The 11,201-nt window shown below is 44.2% G+C and overlaps 1 long non-coding RNA gene across 1 annotated transcript; it reads left to right on the top strand.

Annotated features, from left to right (window-relative positions):
- Positions 1 to 8,508: 8,508 nt before the first annotated feature.
- Positions 8,509 to 10,498, top strand: LOC142740511 (uncharacterized). Its single transcript, XR_012880747.1, has 4 exons — positions 8,509 to 8,567; positions 9,014 to 9,145; positions 9,978 to 10,044; positions 10,243 to 10,498. It is a non-coding gene; the product is annotated as an uncharacterized LOC142740511 (long non-coding RNA).
- Positions 10,499 to 11,201: the final 703 nt, after the last annotated feature.

Below are 11,201 nucleotides of genomic sequence, written 5' to 3' on the forward strand. Positions count from 1 at the left end.
TTCCGCCGCATCCGCGGCATCACCTGCTGTGAAAGCCAAGTCGTGATCCTGCCACTGTCTACTATTGCGTCAGGTACCCGTTTTGAACTATAGACATTGTTTTGTACCTAGTTGGCCAGCTGCTACCCCGCTACGCGGTACGGCCCAGTGGGTCCACACCCCGCGCCGTGACAGTAGTGTCAGGCTGGTTGACCCTCTGAGCCAGGGCCTGGACCTGTATGGAGAGACCCTGCATTTGCTGGGCCAGGGTCTCAAGGGGGTCCATAGTAGAGACAGGGACCAGGGTAGACTAGGTAACGGGCTTGTGATTATGTAATGATAGGGGTAGGGAAACAGACAAGTGAGCCCTAATCTACCCGCCACTCTGTCCCTGCCTACTTGCAACGACCCGCCCTAGACGACGGGGTACAACTGGGCGGCGGTCCCTACGCTCAGTAAGTGCACGAGACAAACAGACAAGGGTACACAAAGCTAAGGAAAATGGGGCAGTTGCCCACGGCAACACCGTGAGCAACAAGAGAGGTGAACGAGCCGAGTCAAACCAGGAGTGTACGAGGTACCAAACGCAGAGCAGAAGAGTAGTCAGTAAGCCAGGGTCAGTATGGAGCAGGATCAAATAGTCAGGAGCTGTAGCTGGGCCAGGAAACCACACGAGAAGAATCACAAGCACTGGAGGAACAGGAAAGGCAGGTATAAATAGACAGAGGGCGGGAGCTAGCTGAGTCTGGCCAGGCTGCGATAGGCTCTCCCACTCCTAAGCCAGCCAGCCTGAGTGGTGGAAGCTGGAGTCAGTCTCAGAGACATAGACTCAGGTGTCGACTGATTACCTATGGGCGTTAACCCCGCTGTGCCTGGCAGATCCTTTACAGTGGCTGTTATTAGCTGCCTGGGCACACGGCAGGGCTCAGAAGGGAAAGATGAGGGGCATAAGCTGTGCGGAGTGTATCAGGGTAAATTAAAAATTAAGGGATGTATGATAAATTCGAAAACAATCTTACATACAGAGCCCTGGTTTTTCGGGACACGTGTCGCATTCGTATATTGTTTACCTCCTTATCCCCCTCTTTGAGCAGACTCTGCACCTCTTTTGACTTTTTCCCTTCTTGCCAGTTTGGGGAACTTCTCCTGGAAAGTGTTGCCCTGGTACGATGCGTGTGGCCTCGCTTCCGGAAGTACTGGATGCTCCCTATTCTTGGTCCTAAAGATTAGGTTCTTGATAATCACCTCTTGAAATTCCAGGAAAGTTCCACTCTGGCCTGCACATCGACGTAGCACATACGCATTGTACAATGCCATCTGTATGATGTGCACGGCCAGCTTCTTATACCACACCCTCGATTTCCGCATGGCGCTGTAGGGCTTCAGGACTTGATCTGACAAGTCAACCCCTCCCATGTACCTTTTGTAGTCCAGGATGCAGTCTGGTTTGGGGGGTCTCTATACTGGTACCTCGTACAGGTACATGGGTACTGGTGTGGCCATGTATTGTTGTTAATACAAGGACATCTCTCTTGTCCTTGTACTTGACACACAATATGTTGCTGCTAGATTGTGCCCTGCTTTCACCCCTTCTGAGTGTTTGCCCAAGCAGAGTCTTAGGGAGGCCTCTCAGATTTTTTCTAGCAGTGCCGCATGCCGCAGGACTTCTGGAAGCGAGGCACTTGAAGAGTGGGACGCTGGTATAAAAATTATCCAAGTAGAGGTGGTAACCCTGGTCCAGCAGTGGGTGCACCAAATCCCACACAATTTTTGCATTAATTCCCAGTAAGGGGGGGGGCATTCTGGGGGCTGAATACTGCTGTCCTTCCCTTCATACATCCTAAATTTGTAGGTATATCCTGATGCACTCTCGCACAGCTTATACATCTTTACGCCATACCTTGTCCTCTTACTCGGCAGGTACTGGCGGAATTGAAGCCTCCCTTTAAAATGTACCAGGGACTCATCAATAGAAATACACTTCTCGGGGGTGTATGCTTGGGCAAACCGAGCACTGAAATGGTCTAATAGGGGTCTCAGTTTGTACAAACGGTCAAAACTGGGGTCATCTCGGGGTGGGCACTGCTCATTATCCTTATAATTTAAGAAGCAAAATATTGCCTCATAATGCATCCTGGACATGGCCATACGGTACATTGGGGGTATGGTATAAGATGTCCATGCTCCAGTAGGTCCTAATGGATGGCTTTTTCAGAAGCCCCATGTTCAAGTGAAGTCCCCAGAACTTGCCCAACTCTGCTACATCTACAGGGGTCCACCTGTAGGATTGGGCATAAAATGATGTAGGGTTCTTAGTAATATACTGTTGGACATATAAATTTGTCTGGGAGAACATAAGATCTATAAAGTCATCAGTGAAGAAGAACTTGAAAAATCCCATTTCACTGAGCCCTGCCGTATTAAATTTTAACTCTGGGATTTTGGGCTCATAAATGTCTGGTGTGGGGGTCCAAATGGGGGCTTGAACTGCGGCGGGGTCATTTCGCTCGGGGGCTTCAACTGCACTGGTGGTCAAGGGGCATCTCCTAGGAGGTTCCCCTTCTTCATCACTGGATGAGGAGGTGGATAAATAAAACAGAGTCTCACCATCCGACGACTCTGTGTCGGAGGCAAGAAATGAATATGCCTCTTCGGCACTAAATGTCCGTTGGGACATGTTTGATTGCTTTCCTAACTAGGAGCAATAGGCTGCTACCTAAACCAGCTCAAAAAATTGGTGTTTTTATAGAACGAGTGGGCTTCCCTGAGACTAAACCTAACAAGGGCGAGGGTTCCTAACACTAAACCTAACTAGATTTTATTTGAACTTCCCTGAGACTAAATCTAACTACGGCGACTATTCTCTGACACTAAACCTAACTAGATTATTCTGAGCTTCCCTAACACTAAACCTAACTACGGTGACGGGTGCCTGACACTAAACCTATCTAGATTATTCCGAGCTTCCCTGACGCTAAACCTAACTACTGTGATGGACCCCTAACGCTAGATCTAACTATGGTGATGGATTCCTGACGCTATACCTAACTATGCTTTTTGACGGTTCCCTGACACTAACTAACACTAATACTAAACTAACTAGATAAATTGTCTAAATTAACAGGTTTTTTTTTTTTTATATATATATTTTTATTTTATATGTTTTATAAAGAAAAAAATAATCCCCAGGGACCAAGAAATTGGTCCTGAAGACAAAGAAGTGGTCAGTGATAGGAGATCACTGACCAAAAATGTGGGGGGAACACAAGGAGGAAGGGTAAAGGACTGGGTAGTGGATTGGGGAGGTGGGAAGCAGAAAAAGTTGTCTTTTTTTCCACTTTTTTTCACTCTTTTTCTTCTCTCCCTCTACTCACAACCGCTCTGAACGCCTCGCTATCTCCATCTCAGGGCGGGTGCGGCAGGATGTGATGTCAGGGAGAGGAAGTGAAGAGACCGATCGCCACTATTGGACAGTTACTCACTGACTGACCAATAGTGGCGATTGTGGAGGCGGGACCATCGCAATAGGTCCCGGCGTATTGAGCTGTGATAGCCTGCTGTCGGAAACAGCAGCTGTCACAGCTCGTGCACGCGCCGGTGGAAAATGGCGATGCATTTTCCCTGCGACATAATATTCCGTCGCTGAGCGCGAACGGGGCGGTCAGCGCGACGGAATATTACGTTGCTGAGCTTGAAGGGGTTAAATACATTGAATACACAGTGTCAAGAAACTTTAATTTCACTTTTTCAATGGTTTTCAGTGACTTAAGTGATAAATTATCACGCTGCAGCAAGTTATCAGAGTCAGGATAAGGATTGCTATATCTGTACATAACTCCAAACAAAGAAACAAGAAGTTCATCTGCTCACCAGGCCGTCCATGTGTCCAATAAACTCTCGGTGGGCGGATAATTGTCCGGTAACTTTATCCATTAAAATGGAGACGATCCAGAACTTAGGCTACATTCACACGACAGTGAAAAAAAATGGCCATTAAAAACTGATCAACTGTCAGTTTTTCATGGCCGTTTTGCATCATTGTGTCTGCAAATTTTTATACACTTCCAGTCCGTCTGTCCGTTTTTAATGGCCGTTTGACATCCATTTTGCATCCGTTTTTCATGGCCGTTAAAAAAACTGATGAATTTCATTTGTCTGGCTTCTTTTGTCCCAACCCCCTGAAAACACCCAAACAAAGGTCATTGTCATGATTGTTTCACAGCCCCCCTGTAGATGATGCCACACAGCCCCCCTGTAGATGATGGCACACGGACCCCCTGTATATGATGCCACACAGACCCCCTGTAGATGATGAAACACAGACCCCCTGTAGATGATGGCACACAGACCCCCTGTAGATGATGGCACACAGACCCCCTGTAGATGATGGCTCACAGCCTCCCTGTAGATGATATCACACAGCCCCCCTGTAGATGATGGCACACAGCCCCCCTGTAGATGATGGCACACCGCCCCCCTGTAGATGATGGCACACAGCCCCCCTGTAGATGATGGCACACAGCCCCCTTGTAGACGATGGCACACAACCCCCTGTAGACGATGGCACACAGCCCCCCTGTAGATGATGACACAGACACCTCTCCGGAGAAAGCACCACACCCCCCTCCCTGTGGTAATATTCCGGGACTCTCTCTGTAAATTCAGGATTGTGCCGAAAAATTTGCTACAGTAGACAACAATGTCCCCTGTACTAGCGCCATGCTACCATAGTAGTGAGCGCAACAATATCCGTAATTTTTGTCCGCCTGAATGCCCTACATACTCACCGATGCATGACCGTCTACGTCACGAGTGATCTCTAGTCTCACTGGTTCTGCAAAGGCGACGCGAGGACGTCATCTCATCACCTTCGCAGAACCCATGAGACTAGAGACCACACCTGTAGAGGACGGCGCTGCATCGGTGAGTATGTGTCATTGCGCCGCCGATTACCAGCAAGGGAGCCAATAGTTCCCTTGGCTCTTGAATCCCCAAATCACAGAACCGTTTTTAACGGCTGTTACATGTATTGACGGCCGTTAAAAATTGATCCATTGACTTCTATGGGGGCCGTCTGGCCGTGAAAGCGGCCAAAAATAGGACATGTTCTATTTTTTGACGGCCAATATTGACGGGTGGTTAAAAAAGGCTGTGTTAATATACCCATAGAACATCATTGTTCTGAAAGCGGACGTTTTTTACTGTTGTGTGAATGTAGCCTAAAACGAAATTCAATAAAATGTATCCTTTATTAGTTCAGATGTTGCCGTCTTTACCTTGACTTTTAACGCATTAAATAAACAATCCCTTATCTTGACTTTTTCAATGGCTTTTGTTGTGTGATATCACGCTGCAACAAATGATATTTTATTTTACATATAGCGAAAAGTAGTAATCCAAAAATAGGTTAACGTTTCGGTCTATACATTCAACCTTCTTTAGACACGTATATGCGGCGCTTGTGACCTCGGTCGCTGTTGGGTAATGGCGCCATTATTTTTGGATTACTACTTTTCGCTATATGTGAAATCAAATATCACTTATTGCATAATACCTTGGAGTGCTGAGTTCCCATTTTTTACACATTGGCGTGGAAGCCTACTCACGCACACTTGAAACACGGAGTGCTGCGGGATCAAGAAAGTATCACGCTGCAACAAGTTATCAGAGTCAAGTTAAAGATGGCTACATCTGTATTACAGTATAAAATCCATCTAGTAACAGATTACACGTTTCATACATTACATGTTCTTAGTCGTAGCCCCTATAACCACACATGTATCTTTCTTCCATGTTTATAAACAGCAGTCCCATGTAACGCCTATATCCAGTGTATGCACAGACAGTCTATCCAGGCAGTAGGAGATAATTAGATGATGTAATAGATACTGCAGCCGCTTATGATGTCACTGATGATGTCATAGACAGTACTAGCCGTTAGGTTCTATGTGCAGCTGGATTACATATTTTTTACAATTTCTGCCAATGACGTCTGGACCGGGACTGTGATTGACTGTGTGATTGACAGGTAAGATGCAGCATTTTATCATTAATTCTACATGTTACTGGACACATGAAATATATACGCTCTAGAATTCTCATATAAGGCCAGATTCACACTGGACATTACTGCAGCAATTTCTAACCACACCAACACCTCACCACAACTATATGATTGTAGAAGGATTTTTTTCTGGTGATTGTCGGGGGTTGTTTTTTTGTTTTTTTTAGACAAACAGTTCAAGTTCCAGTAAAATGTTTCTATTAATGCAAGTAACAACTGAACATTTTACATTCAGATTTCAAGGTTTCATATTTTCTCATTAAAGTTACAACTCAGAGTATGTTCACATGGCCTATTTTCATGGCCATAAACGCCCCGAAAAACATCTAAAACTACAGAGGCTGAACGCCTCCAAACATCTGCGCTTTGATTTCAATGGGAAAAATGGGGGTTTGTTCCGATGAGGCGTTTTTTACGTGGCCGTTTAAAAAAAACTGTAGAAGGATTTTTTTCTGGTGATTGTCAGGAGTTGGGGTTGTTTTTTTTTTTAGACAAACAGTTCAAGTTCCAGTAAAATGTTTCTATTAATGCAAGTAACAACTGAACATTTTACATTCAGATTTCAATGTTTCATATTTTCTCATTAAAGTTACAACTCAGTACAACAGAGTATGTTCACACAGCCTATTTTCAGCCGTTTTCCTGGCCGTAAACACCCCGAAAAACAGCCGAAAATACGGAGGCTGGACGCCTCCAAACATCTGCCCATTGATTTCAATGGGAAAAACTGTTTTTTTTTCCGATGGTGCATTTTACGTGGGCGTTTGATAAAGCGGCGCATAAAAAACACCCTGTAAAAAGTGCATTTCACTCCTTCGGCCGTTTTTCATTGTCTCAATAGAAAAACAGCTCCAAGAACGTTGGTAAAAACGCCTCAAAAAATGATTGTGGTTTAAAAAATGGCTGAAAATCAGAGGCTGTTTTCCCTTGAAAAGAGCTCTGTATTTTAGAGATGTTTTTTAGTTAAGTGTGTGAACATACCCTTACCATTGTCTGAGAATTGCAGCTGTCAGTAATGTGGAATGTGACTTCTCAGTCGTTTTCAATATGATGTCTAATTTAATTTAATTAAATAGTCTTAAAAAGCTACCGTATATTATCCTAATAAGGCTGAGCAGTAGCCAGGGCCGGCCTTAGGGGTGTGCGACCTGTGCCATTACATAGGGCGCATCCCTCCAGCAGGTGGAACGGGGCGCTGCGCTGGCTCCCTTCCACTGCTTGTGTTTTAGAAGCGGCCGGGCAACTCAGGAGCTGCCTTTCCGCCTGGGTGCTTCTCTCACTGACATCGCGTTTCTAGCAGCGAAAATCGGGATTCCTCTAGGAGATGGGGGCATTGGGGATTGGCATTTGTAAATTGCCCACATTGTGACCCCCCTAATGTCAGTCATGGACACCTGGGCCTGGGTGTGACTGCAACCTCTTCACCCCTATAGTTATGTTCCCTGGGTTTACACTAACATTACAAAATGTTTTCAATGTCTGACTCGTCCTGTGATAGAAAATGAAAGGTGTGAAAGTAAATATATTATTATTCATTCTAGATATGGGGTTATTTTATGTTTATTCCATTATGTATTTTACAGACATTTATGACATCTGAATATGTGGCACCAGTGACAGCCGACATGCTAGGACATACACTGTATATATGTAAGTATTATAGAAAATGACAACCTATAGAAATTCTATAATCTGATGTCATCCAGAATGTTCCTATAGAGACACATGACAAGACTGTGGGAACAAATTCCCCAATGTTGTTCATCCAGGGCCTGTCTTAGGGGTTACACTGGGTGCATCACCTGTCACTAATGAATGGGGCGCCACTGGTCTTGATGTCTGGGGCACCCATTGCTTGAACACTCAATCCCACTCTTCATGTAAAAAAAGTAAAGGGCACTGCTCAGGATGCAGATACAATTCCTTGATAATGGATTACATTACAGTGTGGCAGACAATACTTGTCTGGCAGTGTTATTTGGGCACTGTATGATTGCAGTATTTGAGTACTATATTCTACGCCATAAAGCTGAATTCAGACGCTGCAGATTTGCTGCGCGGCAAAATTCACAAGTGTTACAGGTGAATAGTTACAGTCTCAAAAACTCATTCACATGTAGCAAAAGTAAACGCTGGGAATTTTGCTGCAGCTTTATATTATTATTATTATTATTATTATAGAAATGCTCCATAAAGAAGATATTATGGTATTAGTAATATATAAGGGACTTGTTATTTATGTAATTTCCTAATACACATTTGGCTTATGGGGGAGCACACAGCACACACAGAGTGTCTACATTACCAGTACTGCAGTCTGTGCGCCACCATACAGGTCCGTCCACATGAAGTTGCTGTGTACATGAGCCCTAATGTACATTTCCTTCATTGTTGGGTGGTCTATACTGAGCACACGTCTGTCTGGAGAAATAAAACTACACAATTATTGTTTTTTCCAGAACATCTTAAGATCGGCTGCCTGCTGCCAGGGGGACTCTCTGAAGCAATATTTCATCTATGCAAGGTGCGTCTCTTATTAGTTACTATATGCAGTATCCACCAATACCCTACACAATTAGAATGACACTTTTTGTATGTCCTGGGTCAGAATGCCCCTTTTGTATGGCCCCACAGTAATGAAGCCCCCTTTTCTAAGCCCCGACTCAGTCCTTTTATCCCCCATATTAATAGTGCCCCCTTTGCTCCTATACAATAAAAAATTATACTCACCTAATAGACGACCAACCGGGTCAGACATTTCGCTTCCTCCCGGCGCCGTTATTGTTTGTCCAATTTCAGGGGCGTATGGAGCCCCAGAGCTGTGGGCCACCCCAAATCCCTGGACCCCAGCCGGTCATCCTATTTACCCCTTTGGTAATTTTACACTGGTTGGGGACTGGACTCTGTTCTAGATAGAAATGTTGCCATTGATTGAGATTTGTCCTAATACATTGTCTTTCTTTCTCCTAGAATTAATTCCTCATAAGAGTTAATGATAACCACACGTCCCAGGAGGGCAGATCAAAGATTAAGCAGAGCCCTCCACCTCACATCACATAACGTTCTACATTCAGTCGGATGTATTCAGTAGGAGAGTCCAAGGTCAGTGTATTTTATTAACTGCATCTCTAAATGATCACATAGTGTGTATTACTGGTCAATACTGAAGAGGGCACTACCACCATAGATGGCCTGGGCACCCTCAACTTACACTGCCGATCCGGCATTTAGGGCCCAAACCTATAATATAAAAAAACAGAAAGATACAATCCCTAGTTTATTGACTGGGTGATGTTATTTGGGCACTGTATGATTAAATTATTTGGACACTACATGGTGCATCATAAGGGGGAGGACGTCACAGATACTGCACATGTCACCAATAAACCTAAGGCCGGCCCTGGATGTGACACAATAGCTGCCACGTGACATGCCATCCACACGGACATGACCGCTGTGGCCTAGCAACTAAAGACAACAGAACCACCAGCGCAGGAGCCACAGGGAATTTAAAAAATGAGTAGGGACAATTTGTTATTTTTAGCCATATGCGGCTTAGACTAAGGTTTATGAAACTGTCAGAAAACCCCTTTAATAATTATTTTGTCTGTTGAATCCAGAAATCCAATTTACCATTTTCTACTCTCTCTACTCCAGTCCAAAAGACTCCACAAAAGACAAATTAGAAGTTTTCCATTAAGGATAAGATTATATAGAAGAATAAGAATAAGCTCCTGGTCCCTGATACAAAATCTATACCAGGGTCCTCCAACTATTATGTGCCATTATACTGCTGGTGTTATTTGTGTGGCAGAGGGGTATTGGACTCGCCCTGTGATAGAAAATGAAATGTGTGAAACTAAATATATTATTATTCATTATAGATATGGGGTTATTTTATGTATGTGCATTAAACCCATTATGTATTTTGCAGACATTTATAACATCTGAATATGTGGCACCAGTGACAGCCGACATGCTAGAAGATCCACTGTATATATGTAAGTATTATAGCAAATAACAACCTATAGAAATTCTATAATGTGATGCCATCCAGAATGTTCCTATAGAGACACATGACAAGACTGTGGGAACAATCTCCCTGATGTTTTCAATAGGCTGAACATATATTTGTTGATATGATGAACCATACTAAGCGCACGTCATAATATCTTCACAGTTTATACTTTTTGTTCCAGAATTTCTTGAGATCGGCTGCCTGCTGCCAGGGGGACTCTCTGAAGTAATATTTCATCTATATGCGGTATGTCCATCATTAGTTACTATATACAGTATCCACCAGTAGCTCTGTACATTGAAAAAGTAATGAGCGCGCAAAATGCCAAGAAAGGCGTAGCAGTGGGGAACCTTGGATAGTTGGTAGGAATAGGCATAATGTAAGTTAGGGGTATCTTTGTCCAAAATGCTGGCCACATTGCTCGGTTTGGGACTGAACGTAGGTGTAAGGTAATTGGGGGAGGGAGTGTAGGGGGATTTTAGACAGCTTTGGTCTGCCAAGAACATTTGCGATGTGTCAAGGCCTGGATGCAATAGACAAGGACTTAAGTGAGTTTCATTACACAGTCATAATCTGCAGGCATAGGTGATAATGGACACTGGCAGAATGTTTTTATATTTACAGCACTCAAGCGGAAAGCAATGGAAGGTGCCAGGATATTGCCACATATAGAGCCCCCACAAGTCATGCAGCACAAGGACCTGGACTTGGGGTGTACTGGATTGTTTGGAGCAAATGGCATCAAGGAAGCAAGGCAGGTATCCTCAATGGTATCATTCTAGCAAAAATTTGAGGGAACATGGCACGATGATGGGCCAAGTGCCAGGATCCTTGCGCAGGGATCCAGGGTCGATGAAGGCAGCAATATCCCAGTAGGGCCTCATAATCTCAACATGGGACACCTTGGGGTTGCCAAAATGTTTAGAACACGGGGTACTGGCACAATGTTTGGAATTACAGGAGCAGCGCATCTGGATGTAAAGAGAAGCAGAAGAAGGCAACAGTAGCTGGTTGAGTCTGATTCTGATCTGTCAGATGATAATAAGTGGTCTGATGTTGGGGATAGATGGGCTATTGGGCAAGACGTTTAAGATGCTGAAAAAAATGTTTACGCAGCATAAAGTAAAAAGGTAAAAGCGA

The sequence above is a fragment of the Rhinoderma darwinii genome, chromosome 2, assembly GCF_050947455.1.
Source record: "Rhinoderma darwinii isolate aRhiDar2 chromosome 2, aRhiDar2.hap1, whole genome shotgun sequence".
NCBI classification, from domain to species: domain Eukaryota; kingdom Metazoa; phylum Chordata; class Amphibia; order Anura; family Rhinodermatidae; genus Rhinoderma; species Rhinoderma darwinii.